The sequence below is a fragment of the Lissotriton vulgaris genome, chromosome 2_1, assembly GCF_964263255.1.
Source record: "Lissotriton vulgaris chromosome 2_1, aLisVul1.2, whole genome shotgun sequence".
In the NCBI taxonomy this organism is placed as follows: Eukaryota; Metazoa; Chordata; class Amphibia; order Caudata; family Salamandridae; genus Lissotriton; species Lissotriton vulgaris.
This window is the reverse complement of record NC_141687.1, coordinates 1068018123-1068040791: the sequence shown is the minus strand read 5'-3', so window position 1 is coordinate 1068040791 and position 22669 is coordinate 1068018123.

Genomic DNA, 22669 nt, shown 5'->3' with positions numbered 1-22669 from the left:
CTCCCTTTGCGCTCCATCGCGGCACCAAACAGGGCTGCCCCTTGTCTCCGCTCCTGTTTGCGCTGGCTCTGGAGCCGCTCGCGGCTATGCTACGCTCGCACCCTGACTTGCATGGGATCTCCTGGTCCCCGGGTTTCGAGGACAGGGTCTCCCTATACGCAGACGACATCCTGCTTTACCTCACCTCCCCTTGCAAGTCGCTTATTGTGGCGTGTGACGTGCTCAGGTTGTTTGGGCGCTACTCCGGCCTGATTATTAACTGGGCCAAATCCTCCCTTTACATCCTCAAGGGTGACACGCCGCGCCTCCCCAGAGGTTGCAACATACAACTGGCCGGGCAAGGCTTCAAGTACTTGGGGATTTACATCTCGGATAACCCTAAGGCGAGGTATGACCACAACCTACTCCCCCCGCTCCACCGGTTGCGAAGGGATGTGGAGAGCTGGCGTAAGCTCCCTCTCTCTCTCCTGGGCCGGGCGGCATTATTTAAAATGATGTCCCTGCCCAGGTTCCTGTATGCCTTGCAGAATACTCAGGACCTTGTTCCGGCTCGTTACTTCAGGGAGGTTGAGAGCCTGCAGCGTGCCCTGCTTTGGGATGGTCGGCCTCGTGTCGCTGTCCAGAAGCTTACCATGCCATGGTACGACGGGGGCATTGCGTTACCAGATGTGCGGAGGTACTACTGGGCTTCTCAGCTTACCGCTATTAACCATGGTTTTTACGGTCCTGTGGACAGCCCGGGCTATGCAATGGATAGATGGCTTTTGCAAGGGGGCAATTACTACCGCGCCCTCTATTCTAGATCCTTCGATCGGAGCCTCACGGGTCCGACAAAGGCGGCGGTCCACACGTGGCGAACGGTCAGTAAGATACAGGGTTGGCAGGGCAGACTGACGAAATTCACCCCTCTATTTGATTCCGACATTTTAGGCAAGCTCTGGCACACCAAGGGTTTCGACAAGTGGGACCTGATAGGTATTTCGAGGGTTGAGGACATGCTGGCCAGGGGGGAAGTTAAGACTTTCCCGCAGTTGCAGGCGGAATACCAACTGAGTGGAACAGAGTTCTTCCGTTATGCCCAACTCAAGCACGCAATAGCCGCCGCCAGACAGGGTGACATCCCTGATAGTTCTCCCTTGGAGGACAGAGTACTGGACGGGCATATGCCGGATAGCGCCATCTCTCTGTCCTACAAGAAGCTGATTAATGTTCAGGTCGACCTCCTCCAGCGCTTGCGGGAGCAGTGGGTGGCCGATGGTCTGGAACTGGACGACGAGGACTGGCAGAGTGCTGTGTCCTCCCCTAAGGAGGTCGCCATCTCCTCGCGGCTGCGGCTGGTCCAGTTCAAAATCCTCCACCGGGTGTACGTCACCGGCCCCCGGCTTGTGCGTATGGGCTTCTCGCCAGATGGCCTTTGTCGTCGTGGCTGCGGAGCCCTTGCTACTTATATGCATATATTGTGGGAGTGCCCCGTTATTGCCCCTTTTTGGAAGAGGGTACATCGAGTGATGAGGGAGGTGACTGGAGTGGAGTTGGCTGCAGAGGCGCGTAGGTGCCTCCTCAATGTCTGGGAGCCGAATGATTATAGCGCGGCGCAGACCAGATGGGCTACACTGGGCAACATGGTCGCTAAGCGGGACATCGCGCAGAAATGGGGATCCAACGTGGCCCCCCTGGTGGTACAATGGAAGGCCAACATGGATTGGTGTATGTTGCGTGAAAAGACTGTATATACTGCCAGGGGGCGGCCTCAGGCATGGAATAAGGTATGGGGGGCTTGGAACGCTTACAGAGGTGATCTGTGTCTGCCACCTGAGCCGCTGCCTTGCGATGAACGCCTGTCACCGTAGAAGTTGACATCAGCTATGCTACTCATGTTCTGATTCTCCTGTTCTTCCTTCCCCCCCCCCCCTTTTTCCTACATCCTACTTAAGTTCCTTTTTAAATCTTCTCTAGCCCCTTACGCCTCCTACTGACTCATAGCCATTTCTCCCTTCCATTGCCTATTCTGCGCCCTCGGGCGCCTCTGTTTACGTTTTTGTTTGTATAAAAAAAAGAAAAATAACCTGCACTGTCCTGATATGAATCGCTTTGCACTATAACCATTCTGAGACCTTGCTGCCTTGCCTCCGGGATGTTAGGCTGAATAGCTGTGTGCATCATTACCATAAAGGTTTTCAAAAATTAAAAAAAAAAAAAAAAAAAAATACTTTCGCACAAAGAAACTTGGGTCCGCATTTCATCTATCCCGGTTGTAAGTATAGTCACGGATGAAAGACTGCAATATATATATATATATATATATATATATATATATATATATATATATATATATATATATATTGGTGATTTTAACTCCCCATCTAAATTTCACATGTCGAGATGGAAAATAACATGCAGTTAAACACCTTAAACCACACATTTCTCACAATACTGAAATGTAAAAGGATAAAATGGGAGAAGTATTTCTATGAAAATCCTTCCAGGTGACACATGGAGGTATTTTTATGGTCTAAAATCATATGTTCAAAGCAAAATTCTGGTGCAGTGGTAGGGTGTTCCATATCATAGGGGTAATTTTGGAAATTTTGAAAGTGAGAAAGAGGCCAGCTCATTCATATATACACCATAACACTGAATAAACTTCAAATGCAGCTCAGCCAGATGTTAAAAGTCCTGAATTTGATTTGGTATATTTATGTTTTATCGAGAAGCATGTTTTTTGAGTTGAGAAATGTAATTCAGCCCCTGGATGTTATGTGAATTGAACATATCTGGGAAAGTTTATCTCTGTGGAGATACATCCAAGAAGCCAGGCCATTGAGCAGTCACAGGAAAGGTACTTACTCTTTAATGCAGAAGTATGGGTGATATTCTCTCTTTGTGTAGCACTAATTGGCATACATTTTCAAATGAGAAGGAGAGAGAGGTTTCATAGTGCTTGTTTCAGGGGTTGGAGTTTACAGAGGGCGGATATGATTTCAATAGAAGGAAGAGGTCTCCGGAGCCTGGGTTGTCAGCCATGTGTAGGTTAGAGAGTTCTAGAGGAGGGCCCTTAAACATGGAACGTTTACTACCTCACCAGATGTAGTGAGAGAACATTTTGAGAGTCCAGCATTGGACATCTGGTGGCAGTAATTCGTTGAGGCAAGGCGATGCTTGACCATGAAAGGCCTTTTGCACAAGGCACAAGTCTTGGTTTGGTCTACCGCTGATCAAGAAGCAGTGCTTAATTAGAGCCGGTGGTTTTCCAGTGCTCCGCACCAGCACTTATTTGTCAACACTGGCACTTATGACAGCTGCCACATGGTGGCACTGTTTGTGTAACTTATAGATGATCAGAACAACTGTTGTTAATTAATTCAATATACATTGAAAACAACTAACTCCTGCTGCCCAAGCCATTCTTATTGCTTTGGGCTCCTCAAATAGTCTGAATTGTCACACTTCTAGCAGTGTGATGGTTCAAAGTTGTGCTGGTACTGTCATTGGCAGCGCTGGCGTGGCCAATGTGTAGTGAAAGCGGCAGTGGCCTCCCGACAAGGGCCCTGGGACTTTTTTTACTAATTAAGCACTGTCAAGAACTAAAGACCCCTGGCTGGACCCAGAAGGGAATTCCTTTCCCTCAAAATCAGAATTTATAGCCTTAAATAGGGATATGGTCTGGCAGAAGTCTCTTTCTCAGGTGAATGGTGATTCCCTAACAGGTCTCTTTTTGGGCCACAATACTGAACATAGACTGGAGGCCTACTGGGATACTATTATCAGCCCTGGTGATAGGAAGCTCTATCACCAATTTAGAGTGGGTACTCTCCCGATAAAATTGTTCCCAAAAAAGTGGGGGAATGTTCAAGACATAAATTGTCACACCTTTTCATGTGAGGAAGAGACCTTGCCGCATATTCTTTTTGTTTGCCCTGCATATAAGGCCCTCGCCACAAATCGTTAAAGCCAGTTTATGCTAAAATAGGAACAAGATCTTGCCAAACGGCTTTGCGTATTTTAAAAACTGATACCAGCAAAGTCATAGTTATTGCTATGGCTAACTTCTGGAGCGGGACGTGGCCCTTAGAAGGAATAGGATGCAGGGCATCATGTAAGTATGTAGTTATGTAATTGTGTAACTATGTAGTTGTGTAAATATGTAATCATGTAAATGACTTCAATGAGCTATGGTGCTTTTTATTCTTTTCAAATGTAACTTGCTTATAAGATTGTGATCCTTTTAACACAAATCTGCGTAATTATGGTTATTCCTATCTTTCTAGAAATTACTATTTAGTTTTAAGACAAAAGGTTTCATGACATGTATTATTAGTCTGTTTCATTTTAATGGAAATTTTATTGAATTTTATCTTGCAACACTGTAATTGGTTTTAATGAGTTAAGCTTTTATTTTTCTTATTGCTGTTTTATATGTGTCTTTTATGATTGCTTATGATCGAATAAAGACTAATTGAATGAATGAATGAATACAGACCCCCCCCTATATCAGAACTTTGACTGGTTCCTTTTTTGACACTCATTATTTTTGAGCACCTTAGTTGAAGGTGAAGGGCTAATATTTGTTTGTTGTCCTTAGTAACATCTCTGCTGATTTTACATTATAGATATTTTCCCCTGACATTGCCCAAAATGCATTGGGAAATACGTTTGAATTGTACGATGGATTAATGCATCCTTTGATGAATCATTCCCGATATGGAGCAATAATATCGCAAGAATAAAACCTTTCAAAAGGCTGCCAACCCAGTTCATTTATTCATTGCAGCATTCACCAAGTTTTTCAGATCCTGCTTCCTGCGGGCCCCTTGCTGTACTCAGGGGGACGTCACCTATGTAGGAGACGCTGCCTTTTTCCATTTGTAACCTCCCATGAGTACTGGCCGTTTTACTTCGGTTGTTACACAGTATGCCTTATTTAGTCTGTAAGCACTATTTTCTTTAATGAGTTTCTCCTACTGCAGGCACTACATGCTTTCCTGCGACAATCCAGCGCATTTAGCGCGCCATGCTCGCTTTCATGAGAGCTTTTACAAAAAAATGCATTTGTTTATCAACTTGACAAACAAGTGGTTTTTCGATAAAAGCGCCTCATACCGCGCTTTCACTTTAATAGCAGCCGTGGACCTTTCTTTAGTCACGGCAGGTCTACAGAAAGGGGCATTGCCTCTATTAACGTGAAAGCGCACCATAGAGCGCTTTTAAACAAAAAGTTTTTGCAATGCAATAGGTCTCATAGTTTAGAAACTTTGACCTATTGGTATTGTAAATGACAATGTCTTTTATTTTTGCTGCTTTGTTAAACACATAAATAAAAGGCATTGTCATTTATAATGCCACTAGCTCAAAAACTCGCAACTGCGAGACCTATTGCGTTGCAAATGCTTGTTCAAATGCTTGTTCTACATTTGCTGATGAAAAGTTTGTTCGTGATTCGTCAAGGGGGCACAAATAAAACAAGCATTGGAAATGCAATAGGTCTCGCATTAGAAAAGTAGGAGCTATAGGTCTTGTAAATGATTTTTTTGTGTGTAGTTTTTCCAAATAGCTACATTGATAGATTTGTCATTTACAATGCCAATAGTTTTAATTTTTGTGAATGTGACACCTATAGCATTTGGAATGCCACATGATTTGTATTGACGTGACTTTGATGGCAGCTTTTGTTGTTATGCCACATTTCTAGAGAGCAGGAGAGTGCAGCAGGGGATAGAAGCACAGCCCTGCAAGCTGAACGTCCTCCCATCGCACACCCATCTGTGGCTTGAGTGGTGTGAGGGTGAGGGGTGTGAGGGTGAGGGATGTGAGGGTGAGGGATGTGAGGGTGAGGTTTGTGAGCGTGAGCGTTGTGAGTGTGAGTGTGAGGGGGTGTGAGTGTGTGTGATGGTGAAGTTGAGTGAGTGTTTGTGAGGCTGAGTGTGTGTGACGGTGTGTGTTGGTGAGGGTGTGTGAGGGTGAGTGAGGTTGTTTGATGTTGATTGAGGGAGTGTGAGTGTGTGGGTGTGTGACAGTGTGAGGGTGAGGGTGTGTGAGGGTGAGTTAGGGAGTGTGATTGTGTGTGAGTGGGTGAGTCTGAGAGTTAGGTGTTGTGATGTTGATTGAGTGTGAATGAGGGTGAGGGGATGATGGTAAGGGTGTGTGAGGGTGAGGCGTGTTGATTGTGACAAGTTGCAAAGCTGAGGGTGGGTGAGTGTGTGGGAGGGTGTTTGATGGTGAGGGTGTGAGGTGTAGTGAGTGTGAGAGTGTTGTGAGGCGTGTGAGGGTGTGAGGGGAGTGAGCGTGTGTGAGGGTGATGGGGTGTGAGGGTGAGGGTGTGTGAGTGTGTGAGGGTGAGGGTGAGTGAGGTTGTTTGCGGCTGAGAGTGTGTGAGGTATAGTGAGTGTGAGAGTGTTGTGATGGGTGTGAGGGGAGCGTGGGTGTGTGAGTGTAAGGTGTTTGAGGGTGAGGGTGTGTGTGTGTGAGTGTGAGTGAGGGGGTGTGAGGCTTTGGGTGTGTGACGGTGTGTGAGTGTGAGTGTGTGTGAGGGTGAGTGAGGGTGAGAGAGGTGTTGTTAGGTAGAGGGTGTGTGAAGGTGTGTGAGGGTGAGGGTGTGTGAGGGTGAGTGTGGGTGTGAGGGGAGTGAGGGTGTGTGAGGGTGATGGGGTGTGAGGGTGAGGGGGTGTGAGTGTGTGTGAGGGTGAGGGTGAGCGAGGGAGTGTGAGTGTGTGTGAGCAGTTGAGGGTGAGAGTTAGGGTGTGTGAGGGTGATCGTGTGAGGGTGATTGAGGGTGTGTGAGGGTGAGGGGATGAGGGTAAGGGTGTGTGAGGCTGAGGGGTGTTGATGGTGAGAGAGTGTGAGGGGGTGAGTGTGTGAGGGTGAGGCTGTCCGGTGTAGTGAGTGTGAGATTGTTGTGAGGGGTGTGAGTCTTTGAGGGGAGTGAGGGTGTGTGAGTGTGTGTGAGTGTGAGGGGGTGTGAGTGTGTGTGAGGGTGAGGGTGAGTGAGTGGGTGTGAGGCTGAAGGTGTGTGATGGTGTGTGAGGGTGAGTGAGGGTGTGTGAGAGTTTTGGTGTGTGAGGGTGATGTTATGAGTGTGTGTATGTTAATAATATTTTTTTTTTGTTTTTCTTTTTAATATGTGTCATGTAAAAAAAAACGTGATAGAGCTTCCCTTTGTAATTGTCCTGCCTTATGTGTATTTTTTATGTAATTTAACTGTGTGTGTGTTTTAATTAATGTGTGGTGTTATGTGTGTTTTTGGTGTCTGTGGAGTCCCGTATTAATTGTATTAATTTAAAAATGGCCGACTGTAATGGCTGGATTTTCTGTTTAGATGGGATCAGCCCCCAGGGGCCCCTGTGACCCAGCCAAAACGTACTCACCTTCCCTCCTCAGATCATATTCACAATGAATAGATATACAAATATATATACAGGTCGCACCTAAGGATGGGGAATGACAATATACATGTACGGATTTTCTACAATATCTTATTCACATCAGTTGGTCTCGCGGCCACCCCGACCCAGACCGTTCTACCCTAGGGCAGATCTGACACACAATCCGGTGCGTCTACACACGGGCCTGCAGAACCCAATGCTCTCTTCTCCAAATTGTTCGCAATCCGGCGAAACTACGCGCCAGTATCCTCCCTGGCGTTCTCACTTATTCAAGCCACAATCCTGTGGGTATCCACACTGGTAATCCCCCCCACTGCTCTCATTAACGCCGCATATCAACGACGACCACATTCCTATGAACAGTTATCAGGATAATATCTCAGTTACCTACTCGGAATAAAACTATAATAATAACTTTAAACACGGTTCCAAATTATATGGTGTACTTTCTGTTCTTGGCATCAAAGGTCCACTCACTCCCTCTTTGTTCGATCACCATTTACCTGATCGGGATTACACATCCGTTCACATAAACAACTTTCGACTAGAAGATGCATTCACCGAGATTGAACAGGAACACAAGGCACACGATAATTCCATAAGAATTAGGGTATTTATTAACAATAGACACAAATCACATTACTATGCAACATAACTTCTGCAAAGAAAAGGTAAAGATTAGAGTGCACATTCTATTAGAGCTGGTTGGACGTCACCTGATTAATATGAAGTTTGGGCTCGGCAGTCATCTAGGTTCCCTTCTCTTCTCTGTGTCCTGGCTCGCCTTGCAGTCACCCTCAGCCGTCACAAGTACACGTCTGCACCGCTAGGCTCAACCTCGTCTGCTTCCCTCCAGGGCACTGGAACCTTGCTGATTATTAGCTACCGTCTCTCTCTCTCTCTGTATCAGTGCGCTCCGCGCTACTTCTCGTTCAGTCTATCTCAGAGAGTTTCGGTCTTAAATCTTTCTCCGACTTCAAAGATGGCGACTTGTCCACCATGAAAATGAATAATGGCAGAGATGCTAACGGCTAGATGCCGCCTACGGACTAACTGACAAACTGACTAACACCTTCGCTAATATCAAAGCCCGTTCCTTCATGGAAAGTTACGGCCAGTAACCTGCCGCCCACCAAATTCTTGTACCTCCCCGTACCAAGGACACTTTCCCAGCCGGCCGGCCTGAAGTTGTGTCTTCGGAGTGGAGAAAAATACATTCCTTCGATAAGGGTCAGCCTGAACCGGTTCTCTCCAAGCGAACAACAGCTTGAAACTAAAACATTACTCTTCACCTAGAAAGCCTTCTCGAGCTACCGGGCAGAAAGCAAAATGGAGTCTGTCTCGTTTAAGGCCTACGGAGCCCATAATATGCATAGCTCCATGAAAAACAGCTCAACATGTTAGCAAATGAGCAAATCATGACTAATACTTATATATCTATCCCCTAACTTAAATTCATAAGCCTTACTCTAAGGAAAATGGTACGAAAATGCTCTAATATATATAAGACAGGGTCCCTGTCTATCGGCCTAATCCCTATGCTATGGGGGTGATAGGCTGGAGTCACTCTCCATCATTCTCCTTCTCCAAAGAGCTAGCAAAAAGACAGCCATAACATTACACCCCTTGACTCCAGTCTATTAACCACAAACTAAATGGAGCTAACGTCAGTAGACGAATAATATGAAACAAAATTAACTGATCTACGACCCTTACTAAGTCTAAAAAATTGCAGCAAGGAAGGGATACACTGAATAAAGCAACAAATAGCTATTAGGATACAAATAGTAAGAATAACCCCCCCTAAAATTTGTCGTATGAAATGCATGTCAGGGAGCCAATTAAAGAGCCAGTCAAAGAAACCCTGATCTATATGTTGTCTAATTTCTGCAGTCAAGTCGTGGAGTTTGTTAATATGGGATTGGATAGCTTTAGAATGGTCAGACAAATTAAAACAGCATAGACCTTCAAAATCGGAACAGTCATGACCGTGTTTCAACAATAAGTAATCGATAGCAGCACGGTTTTGCAAAATAGCTCTACGTTCACCTTGGGAATCTAATAACAAATCTGATAAAACAGTAGAAGTTTGGTTAATGGACTTTACCATCCAGCAGGCCATTTTGCCGATTGTTTTGGCATTGTAGACGGCCAATGCTGGAACACCAATAATAGAAAAAGCTAAACCAAGGTACTCTGATCTAGAATAAAGATGAACAGAGGAATCACAGTCTTCATGTAATGACATAGAATCTCGCACAATACGGGAATGTGGAGTAGGATGTGAGGAAAACATTAGCAAACTTAATCTAGTGATGGCACATGGACCACCAGAAATATTCGCTGGAATATAGGACCAAGATGAATTCCCACAGGAAAAGAGCCATCCAGCTGGCAATAACATTGGACGATAGTGACTGGTGGCTACTACTAAACGTTTACAAGTCATATTATTCTTAACTGAAAGACATGAATCCGGAAGTCTCTTTAAACATAACAAACGTTGATGAAATGAAAAGGTAGTAGCGGCTTGGAGCTTCAGCCGCAAACACTCGGTAATGGCTTTAGGATTACAGGTCATTATAAAACAAAGATCTCCAGGGGTAATATTAAAAGTAGTAATTCTGGAATTAACAGAAACATCAAGGTCTGGAATAAGAGTACATGAGGGACAAAAATCATGTGCTGCAAAGTCCCCCAGAATAACATTAGGTCGGGCATTAGAAAAATTAAAAATGTGGTGGAGTGTCTCAGTGGATGCAGGGACAGCAACCAAACAGGTCGCTAGAATGTCAGTAACACTTTTCATTGGAGTAAGGCAGAAATGCGGAGAGTTCGTCACCCGCTTCGCGAGTGTGATCCAAAAATTCGTTGAAGCAGCCCACGCAGACCGCGGGGCTCTTATTATCCCATCAACCGGCGTCGGTAGATCCTCTCCTCTCCCGGCGTAGCAGGCCAAAAGGAGTCCAGCGCCGACACATCCTGCAGCAGCAATCCAAAGAATGATCTGAAAGAATACAAACACAGGCCTTAATCATTCTCGTAAGTAACATTTATCAGCTGGGACAGCTTCCCAGCCATCTTTCCCTGGCTTCATCACCAAAACGGTGTTGTCATGACCGGTCGCAATAATATCAGCCTGTTCAGGAGGATTTTTAGGCGATTGCACCCATATTTTAGCTCCAGGAAGATCAGACGATCCGAAGCCTTTTTGTCCTCGCACAGTTAGCAACGTTGGAGCAGAGCCTTTTTTGATCTCACCACTGAAGACAGGCATAATCAATAACTGAGCAACACGGTCAGACTTTTTAATGAACAAATCCGTCTCACTGCTATTAAGCAGGAGAACCTTAATCTCTCCCTGATAATCACTGTCAATCACTCCTCCGAGTACTTGTACACCTTTCAGGGCCAGGCCAGATCTAGGGGCAATTAATCCAAAACTACCGGCAGGTATAGAAACACCAATGCCAGTTTCAACAATGATTCGATCCTTTCCTGGAAATTGTGCATCATTTAATGCATGCAGGTCGAGGCCTGCAGAACCTGGGGTCGCTCTACATGGAGCCAAAGCACCGGGGGTAATTTCCCAATAAGTAACAGTGTTGGAAACAGAATTTGGTTTTGCATCAACATGTGGAGGAAACAAACGCATCAACGGAGATTCAGCATGTAACAAAGGACGATTATTTAAAATTAACAAAGCTTGAAGTAGAACATCTCTCCACTGGCTGTAACGGTCATCAGTCAACTTGCGCAACTGTTCTTTCAACAAGCCATTCATTCTCTCAATCAATCCTGAAGCTTGTGGGTAATATGGAATATGAAACACCCAATCAATGTTATTTTCCGTACAGAATTCCTGCACCAATCTTCCACGAAAGTGGGATGCGTTATCTGATTGAATTTGGAATGGGACACCATAGTACAGAACAATCAGCTCCAGGGTTTTAATCGTATTCACTTGGGTAGCATTCTTGCAAGGGAAAGCGACCAAAAGGCCACTATAAGTATCAACCACTGTGCAAATATATCGACAATTTCTGCTCATAGGGAGCGGACCAATGTAATCAATCTGCCAAATTTGGGCGGGCAATTTACCTCGATGTAAGTGCCCTCGAACAATCTGAGGTACCTCTTTTTTCCTAGAATGCTGACAAATGGGACAATGTAGAATGACATCTTTAATTAAAGAAAAAGGAATATGAATTCCTCTATCGGCAGCCCACCTGCTAGTGGCTTTTTCTCCAAAATGTCCTGCTTTCTGGTGGGCCCACTTCGCCAATCCCGCCAAATCAGAATCCTGCATGTCAACCACTGCCTCAGAAATTTTAGACTGTTCATCTGCAATATTATGAAAAAATTTGTCAAGGGAGTCAATTGGAGTATGAGCATCCACGTGAAAGATTGTTACAGTACTCTGCGGGAGCAATTCCCAAATTTCTTGCCACAGTTCTTTGCCCCATAATTCTTTGGAATGCAATTCCCAATTATGAGAATGCCATGTTGGTAACCACACCGCTAGTCCATTTGCAGTGGACCAAGAATCAGTGAAAATATGACATGTGCCTGGTAGTTCCTGTTTCAAAACTTGGTAAACTGCATAGAGTTCAGCATATTGACTACTCTTACCGTCTCCAGTTGTGCTTAACAATTTCTTTGTAATCGGATTGTAAGAAACAGCTTTCCAATGTCTTTTGTCACCAATGAACTTCGCAGAACCATCCGTAAACCACACATGTTTTCTATCCTCCGCGGACAGATCATCAAATGATTTACCCCACTTCACAGGAGACTCCTGCACTACGGGAACCGAACACTCACTTTCAATCTCATTGGAGGGCGCCTGCGCCACTCGTTCATGTAAAACCGCCACACCTTTCGGACCCACACGTGCCCTGTCCTGAATGTACCATTTCCATTTAATCACACTCGCCTCCTGAGCATGTCCAATTCGATGGGACTTCGGTGAACTCAAAACCCACTGCATGATAGGAATTTCAGGCCTCAAAATCACAGCATGGCCTAGGGTCAATTGCTCGGTATCCACCAGAGCCCAATAACAAGCAAGCAACTGTTTTTCAAAAGGTGAGTAACGCTCACCAGCCTCTGGTAACTTTTTGGTCCAAAAACCCAATGGCACTTTTTGTCTGCCCTGCTTTTGCCACAAACTCCAATTAGCATACAAGCCTTCCACGGACACATTCAAATCCACATCACCTTCATTCACGGGCCACAAATCCAAAGCATACTGAATAGCTTCTTTAGCCAAAATAAAAGCAGTCTGTTGAGGTTCACCCCATTCAAACGCATTCTTTTTACGAGTGACTCGATACAGTGGAGCCAAGATTTGACTCAAATGGGGAATATGCTGACGCCAAAATCCAAATAAACCAATAAAGCATTGAGCTTCTTTCCTGTTTCTGGGAACAGCAAAATCAAGTATTTTTCGTTTAACCTGTGGAATCACCTCTCTGTGACCCTCATGCCAATTAATTCCCAAAAATTTTACAGCTTGGGATGGAGTTTGTAATTTGTCAGGATTAATTTCCCAGCCTTTCGCTCGCAAACAGTCAATAATTTGATCTAAATGGGACTGCACCTGGTCTTGCGTTTCACCTTGAATCAAAATGTCGTCAATATAATGACAAACCTGAACTTGTGGATTCGTGGGCACTTCAGACAAATGTTCCGCCACCAGCCGGTGACAGATCGTAGGACTATGTACATAGCCTTGAGGAAGACTCCGGAACGTCATTTGACGTCCATTCCATGTGAAACTGAATTGTTCCTGACATTCGGGGGCAATCGGAATTGAAAAGAACGCATTAGCAATATCAATGGAAGCATACCACGTACCTGGATGCTTTTGAATTCTCTGAATCAATGTAACAATGTCAGGCACTGCAACAGTCAATTTAGGTGTATTTTTGTTCAATTCTCGATAATCAACAGTCATGCGCCAAGAATTATCACTTTTGCGCACGGGCCAAACGGGATTATTCCAAGCAGATGTGACCGGAGTAATGACTCCTGCGTCAACCAAATCCTGAATCGTAGCGGTAATTTCTTCATGACCACCTGGGATGCGATATTGCTTCTGACAAATCACTTTCGTTGCTAAAGGTATTTTAATAGGTGGCATGCGTAAACGGCCAACCCGTACGGGTCTGGTCGAAATATACTGTTGTGTACCAAATTGATAGCAACCATCATCCAAATGCAAAGTCATACCTTTCAAAATGTCAATTCCAATAATGTATTCCAAAAGCGGCACAACCAACACAGAGTATTCTCTACGAGGAATTCTACCAATTTTAATTTCGAGTGCAGTTTGAACCGCGGGTGTCTCTTTACCACCCAGACCGGTAATTGTAAAAGACTGTCCATGAAACTTTTTCGATTTACCATGAATTAAAGTGGCCTCCGCCCCAGTATCAACTAACGCTCGGGCCCTTTGGATATTACGATGTTTCCAAAAAATCTCAATATCTACATAGGGTCTATAATCTCTGTGGGCCCACTTGCGTACCGGAGCTTGACCTATTTCCTAGTCATTTTTCCTGCGTTCTGTCAACCAAGACAAATCAGGGTAAATGCTTTCGGTTTTCTTTGGTATTAGAATGTCATGTTCATATCCGTCTCCAGTACGAAACGGATTAGTGTCAGGCTCAAAAAGTTGTGAGTTACGGTCAGAGAGTCTGTTACGATCCTCTCTCTTTCTCGTGTCAGGGGAGTAACACCTTTCATCTCTTCGTTTGTTGGAAACTCGATCATCTCTTCCCCTCTCACGATCATCCTCTCTCCCCCTCCCATCATTACGACGAGGGGATCCGTCACGTTCATAGCGCCGATCATCGCGGCGATCAGAATTCACACGTCGTCTCTCATCACCACTGTCATCCGAACCACGATCATACTCATTCTTTCGCACACGACGGGCACCCTCCTTCCGATCCAAACCACGCTTACGAAACATATCCCATAGGATATTATTAGGCTCGCCATCAATGTCTTCTCTTTTGACACCATCAGCAATGAGAGCAAGAAACATGTCACGTCTAGAGAACTTATAGTCCCCACCAGTACGACCCTCAGGTCGAGATTGTCTTTCAGGTTTAAACCATTCACCCAGCTCACCAAGCTGACGAACAGACTCAAGCACAACAGACAAAGGATTGCCAGTTTGGTTAATCAATAATGTCATCATGACCTGCTTGTAAGCAACAGGAGAAGCACGGATTATGCGATTACGCACAGAAGATGTTAAAAGACCATCCAATAACTTGTCAGCAGTACTAAGGAAGATACACGTTTTCATGACTTCCTCTTTCAAACGTTGCGACGCATCGCGCAGAGTGTACCACGGTTTCTCATCAGTGGGCCAATCAGATTCGGTTGGGTATTTATGATTACAGCCGTCAGACGCAAGCTGGAGCAAAGTAATTTGACCAGCACCATTATAGTTTCGAAAATGATCTTGAATAGTAGAATCAGAACTCAAAGAGCAAAATCGTAAGCAATCAACATCATCGAGCATAATACCGGCAGCGCCAAGTTCATAAAGACGCACCATCCAGGTAAGCAAGGCCTCACCAGGCCGTTGTCTAAATCGTTGCAGAATGTCACTGACCTCCTGCTGAGTAAAGTCTTCAATACAATCGAGAGCTATACCACCCGGATTACCAGGGGCCTGTTGTAATTTTCGTCGAAAAATCGGGTGAGCGGAAACTGCAGGAAGAGCTTCCGAGGAAGCCCGCATCTTAGATTTAGCAGCACAATCAGGGCAAGCTACGTCATCCACACGGGAAGAACGAGCACGGTCACAATCAGGACTTGAATCGATACATGAAGTAGATTTACAATCACGTCCGGAGCGAGAAGACTCGCGTTTGTCACCCTCCTCTGCCGAGGAGTCAGAAGTATGAGAATCCCAGATATTACCATCCCACTCATCGGGGTTCCAATCCATTCCAGCTTTAGCTACAACCATACGCACTTTGCGTGAAGACACACGTCCACGACGATGTTTATATTTATATCGTGCAATACGGACCGCAGCTCTTTCAGCAATGGTCTGATATGTTTCAAGTTTGTCGGCAAGCAATTTATTTTGACAACGCAAAAGAGTATGCGCATTTTGCAACTCAACACACTGTCCTTCCATGTCCTTAAACTGCTTTTGTAGCTGAACAAACCTCTCATGCAACATCCTGTATGCATTAAGAACAATCCAACCTCTGCGTCCTAAAATAGGAAGCTCATCACCCTTCACTACTGGCGCTTTCTGCAAGCATGACACCACATCGGCAGGCTCCGCCTGCTCCAAGCATGAAGACCAATTTTCACTCAAACCAGTAGAGTCGGCCCACTCACGAGCCAATGCCTCGTAAGGCGTAGACTCCCAGCCGGGAATCTGAATCGGTAATTTAAAAACCGACGATGATTTTTTCGCAAACATAACTACACGCAAAAATTATATACACAATTATAAACAAAGTTTTATACGTACAAGCCGAGCGCAAACCAACAAGATTAAAACAACACAATGCACACAGGCTTCGTAAACAGTTCGTGACGCCAGATGTAATGGCTGGATTTTCTGTTTAGATGGGATCAGCCCCCAGGGGCCCCTGTGACCCAGCCAAAACGTACTCACCTTCCCTCCTCAGATCATATTCACAATGAATAGATATACAAATATATATACAGGTCGCACCTAAGGATGGGGAATGACAATATACATGTACGGATTTTCTACAATATCTTATTCACATCAGTTGGTCTCGCGGCCACCCCGACCCAGACCGTTCTACCCTAGGGCAGATCTGACACACAATCCGGTGCGTCTACACACGGGCCTGCAGAACCCAATGCTCTCTTCTCCAAATTGTTCGCAATCCGGCGAAACTACGCGCCAGTATCCTCCCTGGCGTTCTCACTTATTCAAGCCACAATCCTGTGGGTATCCACACTGGTAATCCCCCCCAGTGCTCTCATTAACGCCGCATATCAACGACGACCACATTCCTATGAACAGTTATCAGGATAATATCTCAGTTACCTACTCGGAATAAAACTATAATAATAACTTTAAACACGGTTCCAAATTATATGGTGTACTTTCTGTTCTTGGCATCAAAGGTCCACTCACTCCCTCTTTGTTCGATCACCATTTACCTGATCGGGATTACACATCCGTTCACATAAACAACTTTCGACTAGAAGATGCATTCACCGAGATTGAACAGGAACACAAGGCACACGATAATTCCATAAGAATTAGGGTATTTATTAACAATAGACACAAATCACATTACTATGCAACATAACTTCTGCAAAGAAAAGGTAAAGATTAGAGTGCACATTCTATTAGAGCTGGTTGGACGTCACCTGATTAATATGAAGTTTGGGCTCGGCAGTCATCTAGGTTCCCTTCTCTTCTCTGTGTCCTGGCTCGCCTTGCAGTCACCCTCAGCCGTCACAAGTACACGTCTGCACCGCTAGGCTCAACCTCGTCTGCTTCCCTCCAGGGCACTGGAACCTTGCTGATTATTAGCTACCGTCTCTCTCTCTCTCTGTATCAGTGCGCTCCGCGCTACTTCTCGTTCAGTCTATCTCAGAGAGTTTCGGTCTTAAATCTTTCTCCGACTTCAAAGATGGCGACTTGTCCACCATGAAAATGAATAATGGCAGAGATGCTAACGGCTAGATGCCGCCTACGGACTAACTGACAAACTGACTAACACCTTCGCTAATATCAAAGCCCGTTCCTTCATGGAAAGTTACGGCCAGTAACCTGCCGCCCACCAAATTCTTGTACCTCCCCGTACCAAGGACACTTTCCCAGCCGGCCGGCCTGAAGTTGTGTCTTCGGAGTGGAGAAAAATACATTCCTTCGATAAGGGTCAGCCTGAACCGGTTCTCTCCAAGCGAACAACAGCTTGAAACTAAAACATTACTCTTCACCTAGAAAGCCTTCTCGAGCTACCGGGCAGAAAGCAAAATGGAGTCTGTCTCGTTTAAGGCCTACGGAGCCCATAATATGCATAGCTCCATGAAAAACAGCTCAACATGTTAGCAAATGAGCAAATCATGACTAATACTTATATATCTATCCCCTAACTTAAATTCATAAGCCTTACTCTAAGGAAAATGGTACGAAAATGCCCTAATATATATAAGACAGGGTCCCTGTCTATCGGCCTAATCCCTATGCTATGGGGGTGATAGGCTGGAGTCACTCTCCATCATTCTCCTTCTCCAAAGAGCTAGCAAAAAGACAGCCATAACACTGACGCAATGCATCACCTTGACGTTCCCTACGTTAGCGTTCTAGTTTTTTTTTGTGTTGTGAGTGTTTAGGTTTCCTTGACATTTATTTGTAGCCAATCTGAGCGCGACGTTTTTGACGTTGCGTTCTGATTTGCTTACGTCAACAGTGGAATTCCCCAGAAGATCGAGAATGTTGGTGCGCGGAAGGCGTGTTCTTGTTCCTGTGCTGTTGCTGCGTCGTTTGACAGGTAAGAATTTATTCCAAAGTGTTTTTTTATGTAATGTAATGTAGTATCTATAGTATGTTTAACTTAACGAATGAATAGGAGTGTATTTTTATAACCGTTGACATTGTTTGTTTTCGATCGTAATATTTGTAAATGTTTATTATGTAATGTAAATTAAAATCTTGTTTTTATTCGTCGATATGTAATGTATATGTTTTCGAAAACTGTAATGTAATGTATTTTTAGCTGGTGTTTGTTATTTGACGTACAAGAGCTGTTGTTTGAACTTTGAAGTGCTATTTAGTTTCTATTATATTTATGTATGTTGTGTTTGCATTGTTTTTTTCCTGTGATGCTGAAGTAGCCGGATTATATGTTATTGAGCTTATCGATGTATTAAAGGAAAGTTTTTGTATTTGCTGTATTTATTTTCCCTATCAATGTATTAAGAGGATGCACAGTGATGTAATGTGTGTATTTTATGCGTTTTGTGAAAAATGTTTTATTTTCCAATCCCTGTTTGCATATTTGTGTATTAATAGCTGCACTCTCCTTGCGTTGCTTTAAGTTTGCATTTTGGAATAGCTGCAAGTGTGTAATCCGCGTTTTACGTATATATCAAATAGTTGCTTAATGCTATTTATGTGTACAGTTGGAGGCTGGAGTTGTATTTGGAGGGTAGAGTTGTAGTGTGGTATTGTAGTTTTAGGGTGTAGTTGGAGGGTGGACTCGGACGGTGTGAGTGTGAGGGTGAGTGGATGTGGGTGTCTGGGAGTTTGAGGTTGTGAGTGAGACTGAGCGTGTGTTGGCGAGTGATGGTGTGTGAGGGTATGAGTGTGATTGAGCGTGTGAGGTTGTGAGAGTGTGAGGGTGTGATGTAGGGTGAGGATGAGTGAGGGTGTGTGAGGCTGAGGGTGAGGGTGTGAGTGGTTGTGATGATGCCTATAAGTGATCATTTTTTTCCGTGATTATTGTACACTTCAAATGTATTAATGTTGTGAAGCGTTGTTTTAGAAGCTAATCAAGATCTATGTAATGTTGATTGATGCTGTTAACGCTGAATCAAAAAACAAACACATCAGTAACGTTTTTTATATAATGCATGTAAAAAGTTACCTTTTTTTTGTAAGGTACACATCAATTCGCACTGCAAAAGCTTGGCTTGCATTAACATAGATGCGCAGTGATTTTGTCTGTGTTTGCTCATTAGAGACAATGTTTACCTCCTTTTAAATTTCCGACTACAGATGCGCATTAATTGTGGCAAAGTATAAGTATGAAGCCACCTTTAAAAATTGTATTGTTTTTGTTGTGTACTTTGAGTGGAATCCTTAATTGTACTTATGGAAGAATTGCAATTAGGATGTGAGGTCTCCTGCTCTTGTGATTACGCACTTTGTTTGTTTTGTGGATTCTTTCCACCATTGTTTAATGGTTTATTTATTTCCCCTTACTTTAGTAACTGCTTTATGTTGTGAATTTGTGTCCTTTAGATGTCTGTGTCCCCTTTTAAATTGGTGTATTACTCGCTGTGTATTCAGATGTTTCCCTATTTTCTTTTTTTTTTTCGTAAAAAATGTTATATTTAACAATCCTTTTCTGCGTTTTTATGTATTAATTGGTGCACTGTCCTCGCGATGCATTAAGTTTTCATTTTTGAATACCTACAAGTGTGTAATCCGATGTTTTTTTATTGAATTAAATGTTGCCTAATGCTATTTACGTTTGGAGTTGAAGGGTGGATTAGTAGTTGGAGGGTGGAGTAGTAGTTGTAGGGTGGTGTTGTAGGGTGGTGTTGTAGGGTGGTGTTGTAGGGTGGAGTTGGAGGGTGGACTTGGACGGTGTGAGTGTGAGGGTGAGTGGATGTGAGGGTCAAGGGGTGTGAGGGTGTGTGATGGTGTGTAAGGGTGAGTGAGGGTGACTGTGTGAGTATGAGTGAGGGAGTGAGGGTTGTGAGGGTGAGGGGGTGAGGGTGTCTGAATATGAGGGGGTGAGGGTAATGGGGTGTGAGTGTGTGTGATGATAGGTGTGGGTTAGTGAGGGTGAGAGTTTGAGGGTGAGTGAGGGTGAGGGTGTGAGTGTGTGAAGGTGAGTGAGGGTGTGCGAGTTTGAAGGTTGAGTGTGTGACTGTGGGTGAGGGTGTGTGAGGGTGAGGGTGTGTGAGGGGGTGTGAGGGTGAGGGGGTGATGTTGAGTGAGGGTGTGTGAGGGTGAGTGGGTGAGGGGGTGAGGGTGAGTGAGGGTGTGTGAGGGTGAGGGTGTTGAGGGTGAGGGTGTGTTGGTGAGTGATGGTGTGAGGGAGGGTGAGGATGAGTGAGGGTGTGTGAGGCTGAGGGTGAGGGTTTGAGTGAGAGTTGTTGTGATGATGCCTATAAGTGTTCATTTTTTCTCCGTGAATATTGTACACTTCAAATGTATTAACGTTGTGAAGCGTTGTTTCAGAAGCTAAGAGACCTATGTAATGTTGATTGATGCTGTTGTTAGCGCTGCTGTTTATTTTCTTTATTTTTTTGAATACTTAAATGCATTGTTTAGATTTCTTTTGTTACTTTGAGTGAAATACTTTGTTGTATTTTTGGAGGAATTGCAATTAGGCTGTGAAGTCTCGTGCTTTTGTGATTACGCACTTTGTTTGTGTTTTTGATTTTTTTCTGGCATTGTTTAATGGTTTATTTTCCCTTACTTTAGTAAGTGCTTTATGTTGTGAATTTGTTTCCTTTAGCTCGCTTTGTCCACTTTTAAATTGTTGTATTATTTGCTGTGTATTCAGATGTTTGCCTATTTTGTGTGCATTTATGTTCTTTGTGAAAGAAGTTTTATTTTACAATCCCTTTCTTCATTTTTGTGTATTAATTGCTGCACTGTCCTTGCGCTGCATTAAGTTTAAATTTATGAATAGCTGCAAGTGTGTAATCCGATTTTTACGTATTAAAATAAATGTTGCCTAACGCTATTTATGTGTGGAGTTGGAGGGTGGAGTTGTAGTTGGAGGGTAGAGTTGTAGGGTGGTATTGTAGTTATAGGGTGTAGTTGGAGGGTGGACTTGGACGGTGTGAGTGTGAGTGGATGTGAGGGTCAGGTGGTGTGAGGGTGTGTGATGGTGTGTGAGGGGGAGTGAGGATGACTGTGTGAGTATGAGTGAGGGTGTGAGGGTTGTGAGGGTGTACTTGGACAGTGTGAGGTTGAGTGGATGTGAGGTTCAGGGGGTGTGAGGGTGTGTGATGGTGTGTGAGGGTGAGTGAGGGTGACGGTGTGAGTATGAGTGTGGGTGTGAGGGTGAGGGGGTGAGTGTGTGTGAAGATGAGGGGGTGAGGTTAATGGGATGTGAGAGTGTGTGATGATAGGTGTGGGTGAGTGAAGGTGAGAGTTTGAGGGTGAGTGAGGGTGAGTGTTGTGATGTTGTGAAGGTGAGTGAGGGTGTGCGAGTTTGAAGGTTGAGTGTGTGACTGTGGGTGAGGGTGAGGGAGTGAGGGGGTGTGAGGGTGAGGGGGTGATGGGGTGATGTTGAGTGATGGTGTGTGATGGTGAGTTGGTGAGGGTGATTGAGGGTGTGTGAGGGTGAGGGTGTTGAGGTTGTGGGTGAGGGTGTGTTGGTGATTGATGGTGTGTGAGGGAGGGTGAGGATGAGTGAGGGTGAGGGTGGGTGTGGGTGTGAGTGTGAGTTGTTGTGATGATGCCTATAAGTGTTCTTTTTTTCTCTGTGAATATTGGACACTTCAAATGTATTAATGTAGTGAAGCGTTGTTTCAGAAGCTAATAGAGACCTATGTAATGTTGATTGATGATGTTGTTAGCGCTGAATCCAAAAACAAACACATCATAAACTTTTTTAATATTATCCATGTAAAAAGTTTTCTTTTTTTTTGTAAGGTACACATCAATTTGCACAGCAAAAGCTTTGCTTGCATTAACATAGATGCGCAGTCATATTGGCGGGTGGAGTTGTAGGGTGGTGTTGTAGGGTGGAGTTGGAGGGTGGAGTTGGACGGTGTGAGTGTGAGTGGATGTAGGGTCAGGGGGTGTGAGGGTGTGTGATGGTGTGTGAGGGTGAGTGAGGGTGACGGTGTGAGTATGAGTGAGGGTGTGAGGGTTGTGAGGGTGGACTTGGCACACATCTAGGGTAGTGTATTTATTGTTTTCGGTACAAGGCTAATTAATGTGTGTTAGTTATTCCAAATTCTTTTAAGAACCTGAGGCTTCCAACATCTTTTAGTATTCAATGCGAAGATGTGAAATGCGGGTTTAAGACGAGACACGGCCGTGAAACTGCAGGGAGAGAGAGGGGAGGTGCTGGCGGCTGGGGAGGGGGAGTAGAAATGCGAGCCTGGCTGTGTGCAGGGAGAGAGAGGGGAGGTGCTGGAGAGGGGAGGTGCTGGCGTCTGGGGAGGGGGAGGAGAATTGCGAGCCTGGCTGTGCCCGGGGAGAGAGAGGGGAGGTGCTGGCGGCTGGGGAACAGATGGCGAAGGCTGGCAAATTTTGTTTAAGAAATAGTCTGTTTCAGTGGCAAAAAATGAGTTGTGCAGGTTTAAGGGTTTAAGACGAGACACGGCCGTGAAACTGCAGGGAGAGAGAGGGGAGGTGCTGGCGGCTGGGGAGGGGGAGGAGAAATGCGAGCCTGGCTGGGGAGGTGCTGGCGGCTGGGGAGGGGGAGGAGAAATGCGAGCCTGGCTGTGTGCTGGGAGAGAGATCGGAGGTGCTGGCGGCTGAGGAGGGGGAGGAGAAATGCGAGCCTGGCTGTGTGCGGGGAGAGAGAGGGGACGTGCTGGCGGCTGGGGGTGGGGATAGCCAT